This window comes from Mustela erminea, chromosome 6 (assembly GCF_009829155.1).
Source record: "Mustela erminea isolate mMusErm1 chromosome 6, mMusErm1.Pri, whole genome shotgun sequence".
NCBI classification, from domain to species: Eukaryota; Metazoa; Chordata; class Mammalia; order Carnivora; family Mustelidae; genus Mustela; species Mustela erminea.
Genome location: NC_045619.1, coordinates 79,228,522 through 79,254,501, shown reverse-complemented (window position 1 = coordinate 79,254,501; position 25,980 = coordinate 79,228,522). Strand labels below are relative to the sequence as shown.

The following is a 25,980-nucleotide window of genomic DNA, read 5'->3' as shown; positions in this document are numbered from 1 at the left end:
GTGCTGAATGTGGAGTCTGCTTAAGATTCTCTCTGCCCTTCAACGGACAAATGGATAAGGAAGATGTGGTCCATATACACTATGGAGTATTATGCCTCCATCAGAAAGGATGAATACCCAACTTTTGTAGCAACATGGACGGGACTGGAAGAGATAATGCTGAGTGAAATAAGTCAAGCAGAGAGAGTCAATTATCATATGGTCTCACTTATTTGTGGAGCATAACAAATAGCATGGAGGACATGGGGAGACAGGAGAAGGGAGTTGGGGGAAATTGGAAGGGGAGGTGAACCATGAGTCTGAGGGTTTTGAAGGGGTGGGGGTGGGAGGTCGGGGTACCAGGTGGGTGGGTATTATAGAGGGCACGGATTGCATGAAGCACTGGGTGCAAAAATAATGAATACTGTTATGCTGAAAATAAAAAATAAATTTAAAAAAATTCTCTCTCTCAAAAATAGATAAATTAATTAAAACAAAATAAAATAAACCACTTTGGAAAATCCTTTGACAGTGTATCCTATAGCTGAACTTGTAGCATACACTATCCACCAACAATGATACTACCAGGTGTATAGCCAGGAGAAATGAGTGCATGTGTTTACCAAACTACACGTGCATGAGTAGGGATACTCGTAGTCAGCCCCCACCCACCCTGGAAAATCTTAAAGTCCAACAAAAATAGAGCGGGTAAAGTGTGGCATGTTCATAATATAGAAAACTGTACAGAAAGCAAAAGCAAGACCACTAAATATAACCGTCTGGATGACAGACACATGTTTCGCAGTAAGGAAAGCGTATATATATCATATGATCCCAACTACATAAAGTTTAAAATAGGCACAACTTAATTTAGGTGATAGAAGTCGGGATGAGGGTTCCTTTATGGGAGGAAGTGACTGGGAGGGAGAATCGGGGGCACGCGGGGTGATTATATTGTATTTCTTGATCTGGATACTGGTAACACATATGGGTTTACTTAACATTTTAAAAGTAATATGCCTATTATAAAAGATCTACAAAACAAAGGGGTATATATTAAACATTTTTAAATGTTAGGCTGTAGTGGGGAGGAGAAAGAGAGAGGTGGAGATTTAAAAAAAGGTGGAAGGAAGGAAAGGATTTAACTGTGGTTTGTCTCCTTATGAAGAAGAATTATTCATATTTATAAGATATACTGTTGAGTATGAAGTAGTATGTGCCAGGCATTCTCAGTTTTTCAGTCCCAAATCTATCCTTACCTAAATGTCTATGCTTGCTACACTCCTCCCTTCCTTTTTACTACCATCATCCCCATTAACAATAACAACAACAAAAAGACTGGCATTACTTATTTGGTGGCAAAATTAGGCAATAGGTATAGTTTCAAACACATTTTATTTTTATTTATTTTTAATTTTTTATTTTTTATAAACATATATTTTTCTCCCCAGGGGTACAGGTCTCTGAATCACCAGGTTTACACACTTCACAGCACTCACCAAAGCACATACCCTCCCCAATGTCCATAATCCCACCCCCCTTCTCCCAACCCCCCTCCCCCCAGCAACCCTCAGTTTGTTTTGTGAGATTAAGAGTCACGTATGGTTTGTCTCCCTCCCAATCCCATCTTGTTTCATTGATTCTTCTCCTACCCACTTAAGCCCCCATGTTGCATCACCACTTCCTCATATCAGGGAGATCATATGATAGTTGTCTTTCTCTGCTTGACTTATTTCGCTAAGCATGATACGCTCTAGTTCCATCCATGTTGTCGCAAAAGATGTGGTATATATACACAATGGAATACTATGCAGCCATCAAAAGAAATGAAATCTTGCCATTTGAAATCAAACACATTTTAGACAAATTCTGAAAATCATCAACCAACATGGCAATATCCCTAGAATTCCTAAATATTTAATTATATCATTTGTCCTCGAAACCCATACTTTCATACTCACTTTTTATAAAATTCTGAAGCTACTACCTGTCTCTGTAATAGGCAGCCCACTAATTATGTAGGAAGTCCTAAATAAAACTCTAGGTTCCTAAAGAAATTTTAACTGTGAGCCCCTTAAAATTTCTAAAATGCACAATGAGGGGTGCCTGGCTGGCTCAGTTGGTAGAGCATGTGACTCTTAATCTTGGGGGTATGAGTTCAAGCCCCACATTATGTAGAGAGATAAAAAATATTTTTTAAGAAAACACATTGAGAAACAGAGCTTATAAATCCTGAATCTAAATGAAGATTTCTTAATTGAGAATGGAAATATTTACAACGGTCTAAACTTCTAGTGTACTTTTAAATGTTCAGACATGGGAGGGCCTAGCTGTACTTTTTATATTTCATTCTTACCCTTCCCTACCATTGACCTTCAACAGATGGATAAAATATATATTTATATACAAATATACATCTAATGGAATATTATTCAGCCCATGAGAAAGACCAGGTGTGACAACATGGGTGGACCTTGAGGGCTTTATGCTAAGTAAAATGAGTCAGATTAAGACAAATACTGTAGGATATCACTTACATGTGGAATCTAAAAAAACGAACTCCTAGAAATACAGAGTAACTAAACAGGTGATTGTGGGAGGATGGGGAGAATGGGCAGATGCTGGTCAAAGGGTACAAACTTTTGGTTATAGGATGAATAAGTCCTGGGGATCTAACGTACAGCATGGGAACTATAATTCACAATACTGTATTATGTACTTAAGAGAGTCCATCTTAGATGTTCTCACAGCAGAAAAGAAATGATCATTAGAAGAAATGACGGAGTCATTAGCTGATGCTATGCTGGTAATCACTTTACAATATATAAATGTATCAAATCAATATATTGTGTGCCTTAAACTTATGTAATACAACATGTCAGTTATATCTCAGTAAAGCTGGGAAGCAATAGGAAAGCCAAAGAGATAAAAGCCAAAGAGATAAACAATATGTGATATATTCATATGCTGGCGGATCACACAGCCATTAAAAAAGAAAAAACTGTAAAAAAAAAAAATAAAGTATTATGAATTATTAGCTAGAATACTGAGCAGAAATCTAGAATCACATAATAATGGAAATTTCTGCTTCATAGAAATTCAACTGTGAATTTGCTATGAACATCAAATTACAGTAAAAAATACTTAAACTATTATATCAAAGTTTGAAACAAATGAGAGTAGGCTCATACACGCTGACAGAATCAGATTATATATTACAGTATCTTTAATCCTCGAAGGCAAGGCAAGAAGTAACATTAAAGAAAGGTGTTTGTGCAGAATTCCGTGGGAAGTTTAACTCCAGTAATGGGGTTTCTATAATGAAATGACACTTTATTAAATTACTGCAGTGTTCACTGCCAGGCATGTAATACATATTCAGTATTAAAAAATCAGCTTAAATTTGGGTACTTTAACATTCCAGTGCTGAAAATACAGATGTCTCTGCCTTTGACTCTAATCCCCGTACATTGATGTCTGCCATCCAGTCTGGCTTTAGATGTCAAATGCAAATATTTCACATTTGTTAAAATGCAGTTTTCCCTAATGGTGAGTGAGGTAATTTTGTCACTATGCTTTCTCATCACTGATAATTAAAAACTTAACTCTCTTGCAAGATGATACTTTTCAAAGGACTTTCTTCCACCCACACAAAACACTTACTAATACAGCTCGGGACATTTTATGACTTCATAGGATTCCAAACCCTAGCAGTTAGAGATATATAAACAGCATAAAAACCTATGTTTTATGCAGTGTTTAGCAAACCATAATTGTTCTTTCCTTGGCATTTGCTTTCTATCTCATATATCTCCTAATCCTTGATGTGCATATTGAAAATGTCACCAAGTCTCTGAAATTAATCACATCTCCACATCAGAACCAGACAAATCTTGTTTATATGCCTGAATCACACATATTCAGGGACTTCCAAATGCCAAAAAGTTCCTTAAATTTGTATTAAGTGTCTAGAAAAGTAAGACAAAAACTCATACGCTCGCTCTGATAGAAACAACACTGTCCAGTGTGAGAAATGTTTTCCGGCAGATTAGGAAGAATTCCTTAAAACAAACACACTTTCCAACACACTGCAGAATTATTAGACTTTGGGTAGGCTGTTCTTTTGTTGGAGTGGGCTAACGTATTGAAGTCCGCCTCTCACGGCAGAGCGGTAAGGACAAAACACAGTAGTGAAGATAGATCAATACATATTGACACTCTCCCGTGAAGACAGTACATAAAAGGAAGATGGAAAAACAAACTGGGGGTATAACCACCACCAATCTTTTTCATCATTGTACACTCTGATCTGGCCAAGACAGCAAAGCAAAGAGATGCGGTCATCTTCTCTTACATCTGATGTTATGAGGGTAGTTTGCTTTTAAGCCCTTTTGTAAAGCTGAGTGCTAATTTATTCCCTATGTAAAGAACCTAATTTATATCATGATTATTTGTTATGTTCTAAAGACGAATAATTGTTCTCACCTTTTCCCTCCCTTAACTCAGCTTTTTAACATCTTTTCTAGAGGCTGCATAGATGATTTTGTCATTTTAAAAATACTTCTTCAGGAAGCTATCTATCCAATTTGCGAGTCAAATTGCACGAAACATGTTACTATCAGAATTTAGAGTTGTTTTGTCTGTATTTAACTGCCGTAAATTTTGTCAACAGTTATTGATACTGAGTGTAGACCATCCTAGACAAACGGTAGGTGCCCTCTTCCAGTCCAGAGGATTACAAATGATAGACACACATACATACACACATAGACCCTATTGAAAAATTTAATCATGACAATATAAAATTACTTTCCAGTATTAATTTCAATTCTCTGAAATTCTGAATTACCTATTAAACCCTCTTCCTCTGCAAATTAGTAATTAAGGAAAAGAAGAATGTATATACAATGTATCATACTTTCTATTTTTAACATTCATTGAAAAATATGGCCAAACTCATTAATTCAATTGAAAGGAAAATTGTTCCATGCTGTTGTTTATCTTCAGAAGAACTCATTTAAATTCAAAAGACAATAAAGTAAAACAAAGTTTCATCCTTTATATTTATATTTGTTAATTTATTGCCTAAATCACCCACTTAGGATTGTCTACACATTTTTCTTTTTTTCTTACAGGAAACCATTTTCCAAGGAATATAATTCCTCATTGTATTGGCTTTGATAGAATGCATAACATGTGTTCCTGTCACTTTTACTAAATTACTATATTATATATCACTTATAGTATTTTCATTAAATAGAATATTCACATGTAGGTAGACATCTGTGAACAGTTTTTAGAGCATTAACTGGCTTTTAAGGGGAAATAAATTGATGAACCAAAGATAGAATGTAGGACATTGAATGTGGACTAATAATAAAACCCACCTAAAAAAGGAAGCAAGAGAAAATAGTTAAACAAAATCTGAAGAAGAGATTAACAGAAATCAAGAGAAGCAGCGTAAGGATGACTAGAGGTAAGAAGGAAGAAAAACTGCAAAAAGATACAGGATGGAAGGTTAAGCAAGTTGGCAAGGAAGCTAGGAAGGAAGGCAGAGAGCCCGTGAGTCAGAGTCAGAGTTGCCTGTGATGGGGTGTGGTGGCTCTAACCTGTGTAGGGGCAGGGGTTCTAGTTCTGAAACCAGTGGGCACTAGTTCTGGACTCTGATGGGCACATCCCTAAAATCATCCAGGGGAGTGAAGTCAAGAGCCTGTGCACTCAGGCATGAGAGACTGTGGTGGAAGAGGGCAATGTGCAGGGGGTGGAGTCACCAGTCACAGTATGTGGTGATGTCCCTGGACAATTCTGTGACTTCAAGGAGTTGTTCAGTGTGGCTGGTGAGTCCCTGAGACCAATGACCTTTTCATAGGAGATTTATGATTCATAGTTTCTGGACATTGAAACATTCCTCCTGCTGCTGGTACTTAATGTTCAATAGGCTGATCACATCACCAAGATCCTGGGGAAACACTAGAGCTACCAGATCCCCTGGGCATATGGTTTGGTGACCATGTGATGCTGCTGACCTGAGATCTTTGACGAGCTTAGCCTGTCAGTCTTTTGCATACATGTGTGCTCTCTCCTCCATCCAGACCCTAGACCAGATTCAGATGATTTGATTAAAAGCAAGGAGTGCCTCACAACAGGGCCATGTGTGATCTGCTCTAGTCTAACCCTGAAGACAGCCCATAGGACTGACTACCTATGTGGCAGTAACACGGAGCCAATAACATTGGCATGATCTGGTATTCCCACTAACTGGTGAGGGAAAGTTACAGGTGGTACTTCAATGAAACTGTGCTCTCTGTGCTTTTTCTGTCATTGTGGGAATGTGGCAGCCATCTGGAAGCTAGATGAGCATCTCTAGAAAGATTACATCATCTTCTAGGCTGCCTCACAAGACACATGGGGCATCCTCTCCAAGAAGCTTGTAGCCAACTACTTCTAGTGATCCTTTGGCTCCTCCAGCTCCTCTGGCCCTCAGACCATTGTGGTGGTCTGAATATATAGAAAGAATATATATGGAGAATATATATATTCTCCAGATGGAGACAGGGCCTTGGGGCTACGGGACTGTGTCTCTGGCTCGACTTACCTCCTCAATGAGGATGCTTCAAGAATAAGGACTGTCTCTGGAGAGACTTGGAGCCTCAGCTCCACGCTCCTCTCCCTTCTCCCTACTTGAACCATTAAGTATTTTGTTTCCTTTTTCCTTTTTTTTTTTTTTTTTTGCTTTTTGATAAAAATTTTGAGGAGAAAAAGGTATTGATTGATTATATCTCTTAAATAAGTAGATTTAAAGGAAAATATTAAACAATAGCTCAGGTTTTATTTAAATATGGAAAATCATGAAAATATGACTCTAATGACTACAATTAGAATACACTATTCTATTCCATACTTCTTTCTGATCAGGATCGCTACTTTAAGGTTCCTTAGCTTATAAATTACCCATTAACTCTGTTACATCTCAACCTATCAGATAAATTTAATATTTATGTTGTACTTGGGGATACATATTTCAATCATCAACTTCATGATAAAGCCTGGTGGGAAGGGGCTGGTTACTAGAGATGAAATACAAAGATGACTATAATGCTTACATCTACTTACAGATTTTAGCCTAGAGACAAACTGAGGGTTTTAGAGGAAAAGGGCATGGGGGAATGGGTGAACCTGGTGATGGGTATTAAGGAGGGCACATATTGCATGGAGTACTGGGTGTTATATGCAAACAATGAATCACGGAACACTACATCAAAAACTAATGTACTGGGGCACCTGGGTGGTTCAGTGGGGTAAGCCTCTGCCTTCGGCTCAGGTCATGGTCTCAGGGTCCCAGAATCGAGCCCCGCATTGGGCTCTCTGCTCAGCGGGGAGCCTGCTTCCCCCTCTCTCTCTCTGCCTGCTTCTCTGCCTACTTGTGATCTCTCTCTGTCAAATAAATAAATAAAATCTTAAAAAAAAAACTAATGTACTACATGGTGACTAACATGACACAGTAATAATAATAATAATAAAAAAGATCAGTTCCAATGCCCATCTTCCACAAACTTTACTTCTTCAACCACAAATTTGGCGGCTGTATTATGGCATTCATCACATTCTCATCTTTGCAGTTCATGAAAATGTGTGCACAACAGAAGAATAAATAATCTTGTTACTTTTAATACATGTTTGAATGCACAGTTCTGGAGATGACTCTCCTTATGTGGTACAGTATTGGTCAATCAAGAAGTATTTCAGAGTTCCATGAGCAACAAGTTGGTCTCCAACTTCCCATTTTTTAAAAACACAAGGGTAACATCTAGATTATTCTTAAGGTAAGTTTGTAACCAAAATCCAATATTCTTATCTACCTACATCCTTTCTCAAATTGTGGCTTTCTCCAGGCCAGGAAGCTTTGTGGTTACAATGATACCTTTAAGCCCAAGTGCAGTTCTAGGGAGAATCAATAAAAATTCTCCTTCAGAGCATACACTGTGACCTGATGAGATTCAGTTTCTGGCTTAATTTAGCTTTGAGGCAGGAGGCTGAAATTGTCACTGCTTTAGTATGATGTTCACTAGTTTGCAAAACCTTGAGATCTATGCTAGAAAATAATTGCAGGAAAAAAATAGGAGATATAGCCTATCTTTACCAACAAGGCTGGTAGGGTGACATGCATAAATATGTTATAACAGTCTGTACATAGAGGATCCAACGTTTTGGCTCTGGATTCAAGAGAAAAACTCTAGTCTACATAAATATCAAGACAATTCAAAGAAAAGAAAGTCAGCAGAAACCAAAGCAAAGAACAAGAGTTTTGCATTAAGACAATCCTACGCTCACACCTTAAATGGAATTTTTATTTCTCCTAGGAGTCTTATTTTTTCTCTTTTTGCAAAAAGCTTTTGACAGAGATGAACTGTATTTCTTCATATCCAGATTGCGGTGTGGCATTTTCCTACTCTCCTATTAGGGCCAGGACAGCTGGGGAAGGCTAGGTTTTCTGTAGAGGACTCAGTGCCAGCTTCTGCCTCCACATGCTCTGAGAGCCATTTCCTATGTCCCTTTGAATACTAAAACTCCAGTGCCCGAGACCTAGAGTAAGACCTGAAGGAGGTAAAATATAAATGTACTTACATTTTTGGCTTAGATTTTTTAAATTGGTTTCTTTCTTTTGAGTTAACTTTTGGAGTTTAATGTAATTAAAATGTTTTTAATTTAAATCTTCTACTTACATTTTTTTATTTGTTTGTGGAGGAAAGCTAAGCATCTGGTTAACTTAATTTTCTATCCTGCCAGCATCCTCTATTAGAGACATTTTGAGGCTTCTGTATTCCTGGTTGTACTTCTCTGTTTTTAAAATATTATTATTATCTCTCTTGTGGTAAACCTAAAATAGGCAGTTTTGTGATGAATAGGTATAAAAAATTGAAGTCTGTCTAGTTTTAAGTGAATGTTAGGAAAAGAAATTGAGGCAGTATTTGAACTCAAATATTACTAACAAACCACTAAGTAATATACTATATAATAAACAGTATTTTATTGAACAATGAGCCTGAGAAATATATAATGGAATATTAGTAAGGAAATATGTTTCTTTAAACTAAACATTATCTGGTACAATGAATGATAAGTCACAGGATGAACCTTGGAGATGAAGATAGTTTTAAAAATCTTCACAAATAAACCAATTTTGGGAAAAAATATTTTATGATGGGAATATGGGAACATGAATTAGGAAATACATAATAAAAATATGTATTTCTAATGACTTTGAAATTAATTTTGTTACTACATAATATAATCTAATAAATTAAAAATATTCTTTCCTGGAAAATATGGCCTTATAAAGATATCAAGTTAGTCCTTCTCTAAATAGGGTATTAATTTCATAGAATTTTTCTCTAATTTTATCTCCTTGATTTTTTGTCTGAATTAATTCACTCCTGTGTTTAATCCCATCAGTAACATCTGGTTGAAAATGAAAAGACAATCTCTTCTGTATCACAAACACTCATGAGTTCAATTTATTAACAAACTGACCAAAATGATTAGCTAAAAAATGATACTGGCTACTTCTGCTGGATCAATGTGTTGTATTAACTACCTACAAGACTCAGATCTGATTTTGTTAGCAACAACAAAACCTAGTGAAATCTTTACATACTATTTTATACTTTTGCTCAGACTTCACAAACTGTAGAAACTGTTCTTTTCATAACAATTGGGATTGAAATGATATGAATGTCTAAATGATATGAATGTCACAGTTCTAGGGAAGTGCTTTTTCACATTGTCTACAAAACTTGTGATACCATGTAATGTGTAAGTATGAAATTATTTTTTTTTAAATTTTGAACTTGTAGAAGATTGCTGAAACTCTCAAATCTATGCTTTCTCTCTGGACCAGGTTATTTGTATGTATTAATCAAGTAATTGGAAATATTTTCAGATAACCACATATTTGACATCATAAAGACCTAACTTCAGAGTAATACACATAATTTAAAAACAATACAATAATTATGACTTGCAAAATTATTAGCAATGGGGGATTTTAAGTTCAACTTGCAAGATATATATTCTCACATCAAAACCTCAACATTTTTGTACACTAACAATGAGACAGAAGAAAGAGAAATTAAAGAGTCAATCCCATTTACAATTGCACCCAAAACGGTACACATACTTAGGAGAAAGCCTAACCAAAGAGGCAAAGGATCTGTACTCAGAAAACTCTGGAACACTCATAAAAGAAAATGAGGAAGATACAAAGAAATGGCAAAACATTCCATGCTCATGGATTGGAGAACAAATATCATTAAAATGTCTATGCTACCTAGAGCAATCTATACATTCAATGCAATACCTATGAAAATAACATCAAGTTTTTCACAGAGCTGGAACAAATGATTCTAAAACTTGTATGGAATCAGAAAAGACCCCAAAGAGCCAAAGGAATGTTGAAAAGAAAACCAAAGCTGGCAGCATCATAATTCTGGACTTCAAGCTCTATTACAAAACTGTAATCATCAAGACAGTATAATATTGGCCCAAAACCAGACATAGATCAATGGAACCCTCAACTCTATAGCCAACTAATCTTTGACACAACAAGAAAGAATATCCAATGGAAAAAGGAGTCTCCTCAACAGATGGTTGGGCAGCCACATGCAGATGAATGAAACTGGACCACTTCCTTACACCATATACAAAATAGACTCAAAATGAATGAAAGACCTAAATGTGAGGCAGGAATCCATCAAAATCCTAGAGAAGAACATAGGCAACAACTTCTTCCACCTTGGCTACAGCAACTTCTTGCTAGCCGTGTTTCCAAAGGCAAGGGAAACAAAGGCAAAATGAACTATCGGGACTTCATCAAGATAAAAAGATTTTGCCCTTAAGCCCCCATGTTGCATCACCACTTAAGGGGGAAGGAGAAGAATAAATGAAACAAGATGGGATTGGGAGGGAGAAAAACCATAAGTAACTCTTAATCTCACAAAACAAACTGAGGGTTGCTGGGGGGAGGGGGGTTGGGAGAAGGGGGTGGGATTATGGACATTGGGGAGGGTATGTGCTTTGGTGAGTGCTGTGAAGTGTGTAAACCAGGCGATTCACAGACCTGTACCCCTGGGGATAAAAATACATTATATGTTTATAAAAAAAAAAGTAAATAAAAAGATAATTTACCATCTTAAAAAAAAAAAGATAAAAAGCTTTTGCACATCAAAGGAAACAGTCGACAAAACCAAGACAACCTATGGAATGGGAATGGGAGAAGGTATTTGCAAATGTTTTTTTCAGATAAAGGGCTAGTATCCAATCTATAAAGAACTTCAAACTCAACACCTAAAGAGCAAATAATCCAGAAAAGAAATGGGCAGAAGACATAAACAGACATTTCTCCAAAGAAGACATCCAGATGGCCAAAAAACACATGAAAAAATGTTCAACATCACCTGGCAGGGAAATACAAATCAAAACCGCAATGAGATACCACCTCACGCCAGTTAGGCTAAAATTAACAAGTCAGGAATCTCAGTCAATGGGTGTTGGTGAGGATGTGGAGAAAGGGGAATCCTATTACACTGTTGGTAGGAATGCAAGCTGGTGCAGCTACTCAGGAAAACAGTATAGAGATTCCTCAAAAAGTTGAAAATAGAGTTACCCTACAACCCAGTAATTGCACTGCTGGGCATTTACACAAAGGATACAAACATAGTGATCTAAAGGGGCACGTGCACCCCAATGTTTATAGCTGTAATGTCCACGATAGCCAAACTATGGAAAGAACCTAGATGTCCATCAACAGATGAATGGATAAAGACGATGTGGTATGTGTGTGTGTGTGTGTGTGTGTGTGTGTACACACAAGGGAATACTATGCAGCCACCAAGAAATGAAATCTTGCTATTTGCAGTGACGTGGATGGAACAAGAGAGTGTGATGTTAAATAAACTAAGTTAACCAGAGAAAGACAACTGTCATATGATTTCACTCATATGTGGAATTTAAGAAACAAAACAGAGGATCATAAGGGAAGGGAGGGAAAAATTAAAAAGAGGTTAAATTGTTTGAAAGACAAACCATAAGAGATTCTTAATCATAGGAAACAAACAGGGTTGCCGGAGGGGAGCGGGGTGGGAGAGATGGGGTGGCTGGGTGATGGACACTGGGGAGGGTATATGCTATGGTGAGTGCTGTGAGTTGTGTGTAAGACTGGTGAATCACAGACCTGTAACCCTGAAACAAATAATACATTATATGTTAATTTTTAAAAATACGTCTTAAAGAAAATGCAAAAATTGGTAAGCTTGGTTGCCACTGGGTTGGAGTCCTGGGAACCTGACAGGGTTGGAAGACTCTTCACAATATACATTCATTTTTTAGGTGTTGTTTGAGATTTTAAAAATTATTATGTGTGCATTACCTTTAAAGTGTCATTAAACTACAAAAAAAAAAAAAAAGAATACAAACAAATCATCATTTTAGAAACAGCCTTAAATAGCTACATGGGGGTTTGGGAAAGTTGTTTTTTGCACTTAACTTCTGTTATTTAGTATTTTCTTTCAATAAAATATCGATAATATTAAGCACACACACACACACACACACCCTCAACATCATAAAGTCCATATAGAAGACACCCACAGATAACAGCATCATACTGAATGGTGAAAAATGGAGAGCTTTCCTCCTAAGGTCAGAAACAAGACTAGAATGTCTATTTACCACTTTCACTCAATATAGTACCAGAAGTCTTAGTCACAGCAATCAGACCAGAAAAAGTTAAATACTCACTATTTGCAGGTAGCATAATACTATACATAGAAAATCCTAAAAACTCCACCAAAAACTAGAAGTAATATATGAATTCAGTAAAGGGTAGGATACGAAATTAATATCCAGAAATTGGTAGCATTTCTAAGTCAAGGATAACTCAAAGATGACAAAATTGAAATGGGAAATAGTGGGAGAAAGAGCTAATGTTAGAGAATACAGCAGGAACAGGTTATGGACAATCCAAAACCTGGCAGGGAATTGAACTTAAATTTTAATTTAGAATCCAGAGGTACTGGGGGAAAAATTGGCCTGTGGAAGAGTGGAGACATAGACTGGACCAAAAAAGTATCAGTGGGGAGAAGACATTGACTTTAAAATACTAAGTAGTCAATAAATAAAAAGATACTAGATCTCAAACTAAAACGTCCAGGACTCTGTCTTCCCCCCCCCCCCCCCCAGTTAGGACCATAGATAATTTTCATAAGCTATGTGTAACTCTGTAATTGCTTGTAATTCTAAAATCAAAATATAAGCTGACTTCTTTAACACTGTGATGATAAACTGGGATAGTGTAATAAGTCCATATCAGTGCTCAACAAATTATTTTTAGTTATTTATTTGTCATATATTTATTTCCCAAATTGATTGGATTTTTACATACAACAATAAAGGTAGTAAACACATATATTACTTTCATCAATTATTGAAGCAAAATTTTTCTGTAACATAACAAGAACAGATTTTGACCCCAGTAATATTGACTCAGCCATCATGGTATCCTTTAGTTGAGGGCAGTGGTCCCCAACCTTGATGACCAGTAGAATTATTATGTGAGCTTTTAAAAAGCATCCATGCGTAGGTGCTAATCCAGAATAATGAATTTAGATCTAGATGAGGTCCAGGAATCAGCATTTTTAAAAAGCTCCTCCAGTGCTTTCAATGTACAATAAATGTTGACAACTACACTTAGGGATACTAACATACTGAACAAGTTGACAGTCTACTTGTGTTAGCTGGGCTGGTCTACCATAGTTTTCTTTACAATGCCTTATTCTGAGAAATCATCTGCTGAAGGATAAGAATCAGGACAAGCAAACTCTAATCCCTTTAAATTCACTTTGGAAAATGTTATGCCAATCTGATGTTGCCAAACCTCATGAGGCATCCCAAACTGGCAAATTCTTCTGATATTAAATTGAAACTGCATTCCTTTCTCTTTCTTGGAAAAGAAGCTTAGAAAGTACTCATGTAGCATACAGTCTACCACAAAATCCTAACAAAATTTCAGCCAGGCTATGCAAAGAAAAATTCTTAATCCACACACATTTTCTAAAGACACATGATATTTTTAGAGTACTTTTTTGGCAAACACAAATACAGCTTCAAGATAGAGCCACCTTCTACTTCCCATATATAGACAGCATTCAAATAGATCCAGTCTCTCTTTACCATTCAATACAAGCAAGAACTCTGCGGGAAGGGCCCCTGGCTGCCTGTAAATTATAAGCATATTGTGCATATGCCATTGCTTAATCACTCTGGTCTTTGAACACTGGCTGTGGCTAAACAATGGGCAAGGCATTGACAATTCCCCAGGCCATTGGGAGTAAGCTGACCCTTCTGCATAAATCACTGAAAGACAGTTGTATTCAACTCTTAAAAAAAAAAAAAAAAAAAAACCAAACTAAAAAAGCTGACTGAGATGGCCACTCAGTACAGACTAGTAACTAAGTTTTGGGTTAGAGATCAAGGCAAGAATTAGATTTCTGCCTAAATCTAATCCTCTAGGTCAATATTACTCGAAGTTGTCTGTAGATAGGCAGTGGTCCAAAAACTGTTGCCAAGTTAAGTACAAAAATTGAAGTTAAGAGTTTAGAAACTTCACAGTAATTTGACAAAGCAATTTTATACCTATTGAATCTAATAACCAAAAAAAGGGGGGGCTTATAATTTATAGCTGTTTTCTTCTTTCTTTAAATTTCTTTTTATGGAATGTCAGCGATAGGCAAATCTAAAGTAAAAAAATAAAATGGGTTCTTTCCTATATATAGTTCTAGACATACTGGTCTAATTTACTGTAAAAGCTAGTGTTTAAATTACAATGTTTTAATGAAATGAAAAATCAAAATTTGTAGTTATAATTCCATCATGCTGCCCTTGGACTTTAAAGGTCAAAAGTCAAAAGGTAATTTATCCTGATAATTCTCTTTATAAAATTTAAATGTCAATGTCTCTACCACAGGATAAATATAAAGGTTAAATGAGATAACATAAAGTGGATCAGTCCTCAGCAGGAGATATATGCCCCTGCTGACCCAGCCCCTATCTTCCCATCTTCATCCCCTGCCCCTAGTCCATATGCATATAAAATTCAAATTATAGTCACCTACAAACAGACTTCAGTTTACTCTGTGTCTTCTTTAGAAATATTTTAAATAACAACACAAAAATATTCCAAGTTACCAAACTTCAGAGGGAAATGCAATTATATGATTCAAGTGATCAGAAAGTAAAATTATACCAACTGTTTTGAAGGGGTGGGAGGTGAGAAGTAGGGTGAGACTGGTGGTGGGTATTATCGAGGGCACGTATTACATGGAGCACTGGGTGTGGTGCATAAACAATGAATTTTGGTATACTGAAAAAAAATCTAAAAAAATAAAAATTAAAAAAATATATACCAATTGCTCAAAAGAGGAAAGATTTTACGTGACAACTAAACCAGAAATTTCTCCCATTATAATCTATAGAGAAAATACCACTGTGTAATTATTAAACATTTTATAATGTGTCAAATGTGGGGATTTAAGTAAATGGTTACAAATACCTTAACGCCTCTGTCATGGAAAGATGGGGTATATGACCATTTTATTTCAATTGGGACTACATCAACCAAAAAAAGACAGAGAAAATGACATTCTGTGACATTTGAGGCTCTTTCAGTGAAAACCACACACCTTCCATTTGATTCTTTGGGATGCTGGTTTTAGGGATGCTTCCTCTAAGGACACTCCAATTTTGTACCAAGTATCTATGCTGGGAGAAGCCTAGGCAATCTAGAGAATTCATGTATAGGTGTTCTGCAATGAACATATCTTTCAAATCATCTCAGCATTGGTGCTGCCCATCTGAGTGAAGGAGACTTCAGATGATTCCAACTCCCAGCCATTTAAATTAGCTCAGCTTTCCAATATTCCCAGTTGAGTACTGGGATATCATGAAGCTGAGTCAAGCCCTCCTTGCTATTCTTCAAATTTCTGCCCTATATAATTCATAAGCATAATCAAATGGCTATTGCTTTATGCCATCAAGTTTTGGGTGAACTGTTTTGTTGCCATAGATAACTCGAGCAATAAGTGATACTTCAACAACATCCTTGTGGGTAGAAATCACAATCATTTTCCCCCTTATTTAGCCTTTCAGTACATTTTATTGTCTAAATACGAAACAAAGCACAATCAACACTGATAAAAGCTCATAAATGGAAGGTGCCACCTTAAGGAAAAAACTTTTTTCCAAAGATTTTATTTATTTATTTATTTAAGAGAGAGTGGCAGATAGTGACAGAGATAGTGAGAGAGAGAGCACAAGCAGGAAGGAGAGGTTCTGAGAAGCAGGCTTCTAACATGAGAAGCAGGAAGCCCAACATGGGGCTTGATTCCAGGACCCTTGGAATCAAGACCCGAGCGAAAGGCAGACGCTTAATCAATTGAGACTCCCTGGTGCTCTAAAGAAAAGACTCTTTTTAATGACTCAATACCATTTCAGATACTCTTCTTCTACCTGGACCACCCAGGTTCCCAACTTCACCTCTATTTTCAGGCTATTTGCCCTTTCAAAGCTCATCTTAAGATGTATCTTTTTCTGTGTTGCTCCTTAAAAATTTCACCCTACTCCAGGACAATTAGAGGCTCCATCCTATCTGCTCCCAGAGCACTCTGTATTTTTTTTTTTTTTCCTGTTGTTAAGGTGTAACTAGCATACAGTGTTATTAGTTCCAGGAGTATAATATAATAATGCAACAATTCTATCCTTAGTTGGTGCTTATCACCATATGTGTACTCTTAATCCCCTTTATCTATTTTACCTATCCCTTTACCTACCTCACTCTGGCAACCACCAGTTTGTTCTCTCTATTTGGCTTTGTTTTTTTGTTTGTTTTTCTGGTCTCTTTTTTTGTTTGTTAATGCATTTTGTTTCCTAAGTTCCATATATGAGTGAAATAATATGGTATTTTTCTTTGACTTAATTCATTTATCCTTACACCCTCTAAGTCCATCCATCTTGTTTCAAATGGCAGGAGCCCATTCTTTTTCATGGTTGAGTAATATTCCAGTGTGCGCATGCATGTGTGTGTGTGTGTGTGTGTGTGTGTGTGTGTGTGTACACATGCCATATCTTTATCCTTTGATTTATGGATGGATGCTTGGTTTCCTTCATATCTTAGCTATTGCAAATCATGCTGCAATAAACATAGTGCATATATCTTTTCAAATTACTGCTTTTTTTTTTTTCTTAAGGTAAATACCCAGTAGCGGAATTACTAGATCATGTGGTAATTATATTTTTCAATTTCTCAAGGAACTTGAGAAAAAAAAAGACAATTACAGGCTAGTATTTTTGATGAACATATATTAAAAAATCCTCAACAAATTATAAGCAAACTGAATCCAACAACTCATTAACAAAATATTCACCATGATCAAGTGGGATTTATAGTTCAAGAAGGAAAGGGTGGTTCAATATTCACAGAACAACAATGGGTTATATTACATTAATAAAAGAAAGGGTAAAAAATCACATGATCAACTCAATAGATGCAGAAAAAGCATCTGATAAAGTACAACATCCATTCATGATGAAGACTCAAAAGGTAGGTTTATAGGAAACATACCTCAACATAATAAAGGCCATATATGAAAAACCCACAGCTGACATCATATTCAGTGGAAAAAAAACTGAGAGCTTTTCTTCAAAGATCAGGAAAAAAACAAGATGTCCATTTTCATCACTTCTATTCAACATAGTATTGGAAGTCCTAGCCATAGTAATCAGACAAGAAAAAGAAGTAAAAGGCATCCAAATTGGTAACAAAGAAATAAAACTTTTACTGTTTTCAGATGGCGTAATATTATGTGTAGAAAACCCTAATGATTCCACCAAAAAACTACTAAAACTAGTAAGTGAGCTCAATAAAGTCATAGATATAAAATTAATATACAGAAATCAGTTACATTTATTTATGCATAATGAAGTAACAGAAAGAGAAATTAAGAAAACAATCCCCTTTACAATTGCACAAACAAGAATAAAATACACAAGAATAAACTTAACCTGGGGCGCCTGGGTGGCTCAGTGGGTTAAGGCCTCTGCCTTCGGCTCAGGTCATGATCCCGGGGTCCTGGGATCGAGCCCCGCATCGGGCTCTCTGCTCAGCAAGGAGCCTGATTCCCCCCACTCCTGCCTCTCTGTCTACTTGTGATCTCTCTGTCAAATAAATAAAATCTTTAAAAAAAAAAAATAAATAAATAAACTTAACCAAGGAGGTAAAAAACAAAAACAAAAAAGAAACCCATGCTCCAAAAACTATAAAATGCTGAGTAAAGACATTGAAGATGACACTAACAAATACAAAGATATTCTATACTCAGGGACTGGAAGAACCAATATTATTGAAGTGTCTGAACAACCAAAAGCAATCTACATATATAATGCAATCACCATCCAAACACCAACCATTTTTCAAAGAATTAGGACAAGTAATACCACAATTGTATGTAACCATAAAAGACCCTGTATAGCCAAAGCAGTCTTGAGAAAGAACAAACCTGGAAGTATCACAATACTAGCTACAAAGCTGTAGTATGATACTGACACAAAAACAGACACATAGACCAATGGAAAAGAACAGAGAGCCCAGAAACAAATTCATGTATATCAGTTAATTAATCTATGACAAAGGAGACAAGAACATATGATGGGGGAAAAAAAATCTCTTCAACAAATATGCTAGAAAAACTGGACAGCTGCATGCAAAAGAATGAATCTGGACCACTTTCTCACACCATACACAAAAGTAAACTCAAAATGGATTAAAGACCTGAAACCATATAACCTCTAGAAGAATACATAAGCAGTAGTTTCTTTAACATAAGCCATAACAACATTTTTCTAGACATGTCCCCTTAAGCAAGGGAAACAAAAGCAAAATTGAACTATTAGGACTGTACCAAAATAAAAAGCTTTTGCACCATGAAATAAACTATCAACACAACAATAAGATAACCTCCTGAATGCAAGAAGATATTTATAAATGATATATCTGATAAGGGATTAGGAATAAATATATAAAGAATTAATACAACTCAACACCAAAAACAAAAACAAAAACCCAACTCACTTAAAAATGGGCAGAGGACCAGGCACCTACGTGATTCAGTCAGTGAAGCATCTGCCTTTAGCTCAGGCCATAGTCACAGGGTCCTGGGATCAAGCCCCATGTTGGGCTCCTTGCTCAGCGGGATATCTGTTTTTCCATTTTCCTCCTTTCCCCTCCCCCCATGCACTCTCTTTCTCTCAAACAAGTGAATAAAATCTTATCTAAAAAATGGGCAGAGGACCTGAATGGACATTTTTCCGAAGAAGACTTACAAATGACCAAGAGACTCATGAAAAGATGCTCATCACTCATCAAGAGGGAAATGAAAATCACAACTGTTGTGAGATATCACCTCACACCTGTTTGAATGGCTTAAAAAAAAAAGACAAGACATAGCAAGTGTGGACAAGGATGTGCAGAGTGCTCCATATTATAGTGCTTGTAATATTATAGCAGAGGAATCCTTGAGAATGAGGATAACCCTCTTTTTTGGGCTTACCTGTTCTATCAGGGTACCTGTTATATAATAGGTACTTTAAAAATGCATGTTGAATTAATTACTTGTGAAATATGTTAGGTAAAACCCTTCCCTATATTCTGATTCTTGGGTTATAAATGAGCCACCACTGTTCTACAGTGCCATACAAAGTACTGAGGACCTTAGTAAAAGACCAGTAAACCTAGATTTACCATACACCATGCCCATTCAGTTAACCACTCTTTGCCATATGACTCTTGAACAGCTGTCCCACTTTCTAAACAACTCTTTCTTCTTTTGATATAGTGATCTTTATTTCCTAAAGCACAGAGAGCAAATAAGTGTAAGAAATATATTTTGACATTGCCATTTTTGAGGAAAACATGCTATTTATTCTATGTGACTCAACAGCTATTAGTCATCAAACATCAGAACAAATTTTGAACTGTACACCATGTTCAGATAAACTAAAGATGTTTTATTTTGCCTAAGTATGCCTAGTCAGAAAGATGAAGAGATAACATTTTTATCACTTTTCATTCTATATGTCCTACATAGACTATTTAATCTTTCCAAGTGCTTTCATCTTTAGCTATTATTTTGACTAAAGGTATATTTCTATGCTTCTATACCACAGAATGCTTCTATACCATAACTTTATGTTAACTTTATGTACTTTGAGTACAAAATAACCAGGATCCTTCAAATTGTTGAAAACATTACTAAAGAAAATTGTTCAGAAGGAAGAATATAGCCTACAAAGAACAACGACCTTCAACACATGTCCACCAACGAGAACCCATCAAGTCTTTTCCTCTTTGCTGAGTAAAACAAACCTTCATGTCATTATATTTTAAGCACAATTTATCTTCAATTTGATTTTAATTGCTTATACAATGTTATGACAATTGAACAATATTTTTATTGTTCAATTAAAATAGGTTCCTATCTGTATACAGTTTTTGTGTGTTTGCAGCTGCAATGGAATTAATCATAATTAAAGAAATTTAAATTAAAGAAAATACTTTTATAAAAGACCAGGGTTTCACTTAGTAGCAGGGTTTTTAGGGACAAATTAAGGTTGTTAAACAAGGGACAGATCCATTATGGAAGTCTGGCTAACAAACTCTGAGGTTACCCTTACTAATTAATGTGTTGAGCAGAAAAGGGTAGAACCAGGCAAATTCATTAGATTTCTTTAACTGACCAGAGAAGAAATGATAGCTGCTTAGAAGAAGGATTTAGCAGTGGAAATGATGAGTAGTGGTCAGATTCTGGAGATATTTTAAAGATAGCACCCTCACATTTTGTTGCTGGACCAAGTATGGTATGTGTGAGAAAAAAAGAAGAGTAAAAATAACTTGAAATTCAGAGATATATAAAGTTCACTTTATGCCACATAAAAGGTAGACGTGAGTTATTACTAGGATCAAGGAGTTTTTTGATGTTCATTCTAGAGTTCTGTTCATTCCCTCCTGCTACTTCAAAGGAGATCATCTTGTATTTGAGGTCTCAATAGCCACTTTCTGACAAGAGAGCCAGGAGCCTTTTTAGTTACTGTGAAAAAAGGTCTTTATCAGGAATTTTTCCTTGGAGAACTTAAAATAGCTATTCTGGAACACTGAGGATCTGCAACTGCTTTGATATTTGCTCCAAAGCATTCTTAACCAGTCATTACTGAGGCCAGAGGAAGAAAGAACATTATTTTGATGTTCTTGCAGATTTTCTAGTTGACTCAAAATAACTACATATGGAAAGATCATTCAACGCAAACTAGTTTGGGAAGCAAACTAGTTTTTAGTTCTCAGTAATACCACCAGTTGGCTGTCATAAACTCTCTGAAATCCAGATTCCTCATTTCTCTAAAGTAAGGAGATTGGATGGGTAGGACTTTCTAATGAGACTATATTCATCTTGTAGAGCACTCATAACCCTCCCTGAGAGCTACCTTCTACACAGTTTCTGGGCTTATAGAAATGTCTCAGATATCTTGTCTTCCTGGTAATCTGAAGGTTCTGAAGACATAAAAGTTAATTCCTGTTGCTCATAAAACTGAAGAAATCTTTATCATAGGTGGTTTCAATATTCTTCTCGTGCTTGAACTCTGATTTGATATTGCTAAATCACTTCTTTCTTTTATGTCCTAAATCACTTTTTTGAAGTAGATGAAGTATTGATAATTTTTATTAAAGAACTTGGAAATACTATGTGTCAGATAGTAGAAAAGTACTTTAAATATATAATTATATCCACACAATTAAGTAGGTTTTCTTATGTGCTGTTTCACAGATAAGGCCACTAGGACTTACAAAAGCCAACTCACTTGTCTAAGACCACACAATGGTGGAACTGGAGTTCAAACCGAAGTCTGTTTGGCTCCAAAACTTCTTTTATTACACTAAAATGTTAACAGTAACCATAGAAATTATAATTATCATTAAAAAAGACTACCAAAAAAAAAGAATTTATACTTATATAATTCTATTTTTCACAAAGTAACTTCATATAATGGGTAGGTGATAGGACATGTGGACCTTGAGCTAACTCTTAAGAGACAAGATTTATGTCTGTCCTGTTCATTCCTTCAAGGCTCTGCCAACTGTTCTTATTTACTTATCTATTTATTTGACAGCTGGAGATCACAAGTAGGCAGAGAGGCAGGCAGAGAGAGAGAGAGAGGAGGAAGCAGGCTCCCCGTTGAGCAGAGAGCCCGACGTGGGGCTTGATTCCAGGACCCTAGGATCATGACCAGAGCTGAATCTGCCAACTGTTTTTTATTATTAATTTTTAAATTTTTTTAAACATATAATGTATTTTTATCCCCAGGGGTACAGGTCTGTGAATCACCATGCCAACTATTCTTAAAGCCATACTCACTCTTGGGCACAGAATTTGGGCAGTAGCCAATTCTTAAAAGTCAGATGCCTGGTTTGTGACATTTTCCAGTATGAGGCAATAAATTGGGTGGGAACTGGTTAATTTCACTAGACTAAAAGAATAATTACATTCTATGGAAGATTTTTTTAATGTAGACAAAATTTCCTACCTTTTTAGCCAAGAATTGATAATTATGTGCTTATGAACAGAAGGTAAAGAAATATTTCCAAAATTTGAATGAAATATGAATTTAGAAGTGGAAAATGATTTTGTTTTTTAGAATTCAGGAATATTCCCTGCTTAGTGGCATGAAAGGGATTATAGTCAGTTTAGACTTTAATAAGACATAAAAGGGCAGAAAAATTCAAGTTTTTAAAAATAGATTTAGGGGAAAAAGGCAATGAAAAATGAGCTGAAACAAGGCAAAAAATGAAACAAATGGGCACTAAAGAGGGGTAATTTGGAATGAAAATAAGTCTAGATTTATTCCCTTGGGCAGGGATATCTGAGCCTTTTGACATACAACTGCAAGAAAGAATTTTCCTGCATTTAGGAATAAAGGGGAAAAACGAAAAGATACTGCTAATGGGGAAGGTGGCATAAAGCCTGAAGGATCTTTATCTGTATTTGACTAAAACTGGAAGTCACATTAATTTTACATTATAATTTGCCACACAACGACAGTTATGTTGGCTGTACAGAGACCCAGCCCATATGGCCCCGCAATATTATATCTGCAAGTTAGTAGACCCTGACTGGAAAGTATTTGAGGGATAATGAAGTCACCAACCTGGATGGTAAAGAGCTATTCTCTCATAAATAGTGATTACAGTTTATTTCACCTGGAGAAAAGAAGACTAATGAAATTGCTCTGGTGGCAGTGGGCTCTGAGTTTGGACAGAACAGGGAGGGAGATAAGGGAGGCCCAGGTATGTTATTAAGGCAGGTATAAAAATCTGCCTCCTTCCAGCACAAGCTAGACATCCATATGGAATGGTTTAGGAAAGAGAGTTGGAAACTGGCAGGACTTTCAGTCACGGGACTATGGCAGAGTCTAGGGGACTTTGTCATGTTTGCCATTTCTCTTTAATTCCTCATTCCATAACTGTAACTATTTTAATGCTATCTCCGACTCAGATTTTTTTTTTTTTTTTTTTTTTGGCTCAGATATTTACTTCTGGGTCTTCCTTTGAGATTCATTGTTTGATTTTTTTCTTTGGTTCCCATCTTCTATCAATTCTAGGTGGGGGGAAAGGAAAGGGAGCAGGGACAGAAACTGTATCCAGGCATTAAGAACTTCCTTCCAGGCTAAGTGCAACATAGGGAGGAGAAATGCTCTGAAATGCTTCCCACAAGGTGGGAAATCTCCAGCTCATCAAAACAGATGTTAGACATGCATTTGCTCACCAATGAACTGTTATTTATTACTTATTAAGAGATAAAGTCAGAACTAAATTATTTGGCACATGAAGACTGAACAAAAAAGTAACAGATCAACAACAGAAGATACTATTGGAACATATTTCAGTACAAAAAGATATTAAGGGTATTCATCACTTTGATTTGAAAAAACCCTGAACATCAATGTTTTTTTCAATGACTTAACATGAAAAAAGGATGAACCTTTTGTGGAAAGAGATGTTAAACATGAAGCAGATTTCCAGCTTTCTAAGGGCTATAAAAGTCAGTTTTGATGGAATGCAAACCAGACCCCACCCCTTCAATTATGCAGTTTTGCAAGAAGAATGCAATACTGTGGTCACCAAAATAACACCAACACTTCTGGCTTTTAGTTAGTAGTTAGGCAAGAAGATTTAGAATCTTAACCATCTCTTTTATTACTTGGCAGCTTTGGGGTATCCGATTTAAGCCATGAAAAATCCCCTTTGAAAACAAAACATCTCCTCCAGAAGGATAATTAGACTATTACTGAGGACAAACTATCCAACATCAAAAGCGTAGACCCTAAGAAGTCACGCAACAGGCAGTCTTCTCCCAAAATTAAAAGCATGCTTAGTATTAGAGGTCACTACAATAAATAAAGGGATGTGAAATAATTACTTACCCATTTCAGTCAAAGCACTAGAGCACAAACTAACAAAAAAGTGACTGTCTTCTGCAAAGTGAATATGCTAATTATATTCAGTGTTCCAACTGGAGCTTGGAATCCTGTCCCCCATTCTCTGATTAAGAGTCATTAATCATTCCTGTGAGGTCACTATTATGCCAAGGGATCTTCAATAACAGAATCAAGGATATTCCTGCTAACAGTGTTAGAAATGGGGGGGAAATTCAGTGAAAGGCCCAGATGGTAATAATTACATTAAGACTACCCCCCAAATTACAAGCCTATTTTCTCCCAAGGTCAAGATGTGGAATTTTCTTTGTGCACATAACACGTAACCAAGTGACTTATTATTAATCATAACACCAAGCCCACATCCACTTTTTTCATCAGCTGAATGACAGTAAAATAATCAGCTTGGCTTATGGCATTTTTTTTTTTTTCAGTTGGCTGCTAAGTTACCCGCAGTAGCCCATTCTTTGAAAAGTCACTAATGAATGATCAGAGTGCAGTAATTTTCCATTCAGTATTTCAAGCTCATCCTACTAAAGTCCTCTTTTATGCCATCAATGCTAAATTATTTGTGGCAATAGAAGATGGTCACTAAATAAAAACCTCTAGATTTCCTGGGGATTTTCTTTAGACCACTTCTTTACATTCAGTCATTTTGGGAGATCTGATATTGCATGAAGGCCCACTGAATTTCTTTTCTTTTCCTTTTTTTCTTTGGAAGGAGATACTACATTGCAATGAAATCATCAAAAGGAAGACATTTGGAAAGAAGAGTAAATATCAAATGATCTGGCCAAGAAGATACTGATTGTAGCACTTCTTTAAAAGATGGTCAACTGGAATTTTTCCTTATAAGTTAATTGTTACCTGTAAAGTGGTTGTGAAATCTGAAACTATTGAGGTCTACTATTTGGAAAGTAATAAAATTAAAGCACATTCCTCATTCCATGGGTTTAGTTGGTTCTCTCCAGCTTTGTCAGAGTAAGGCTTAGATGTTTTGTGATCACGATTTATTAGGCAACTCCTCCCAACTCCACTTGTACCCATTCTGCCTCAGTTCACTTGTCTATTAAATAGAAATGAGTGCCTTTCTTTTTTTTTTTTTTTTAAGAATTTATTTATTTATTTGACAGGCAGAGATCACAAGTAGGCAGAGAGGTAGGCAGAGAGAGAGAGGGGGAAGTAGGCTCCCTGCTGAGTAGAGAGCCCGATGCGGGACTCAATCCCAGGACCCTGAGATCACGACCTGAGCCACCCAGGCGCCCAAGAGTGTGTTTCTTACATGTGTTTGAGTATTAGAAGAGATCATGGAAATCAAATGCTTAGGATAAAACCTGCAATATGGTACACAGAAAACAAATGTTGGTATTTTTGTGGATGGATATGCAAAATTTAAGACTAGAGATTATCTGA

The 25,980-nt window shown here is 36.2% G+C and overlaps 1 long non-coding RNA gene across 1 annotated transcript in view; it reads left to right on the top strand.

The window, feature by feature from the left end:
* Positions 1–25,504, top strand: part of LOC116592400 — an 82,302-nt gene extending 56,798 nt beyond the window's left edge. The window contains exon 3 of the long non-coding RNA XR_004286480.1: positions 25,289–25,504. This is a non-coding gene — a long non-coding RNA (uncharacterized LOC116592400). The remainder of the gene's footprint in view (positions 1–25,288) is intronic.
* Positions 25,505–25,980: the final 476 nt, after the last annotated feature.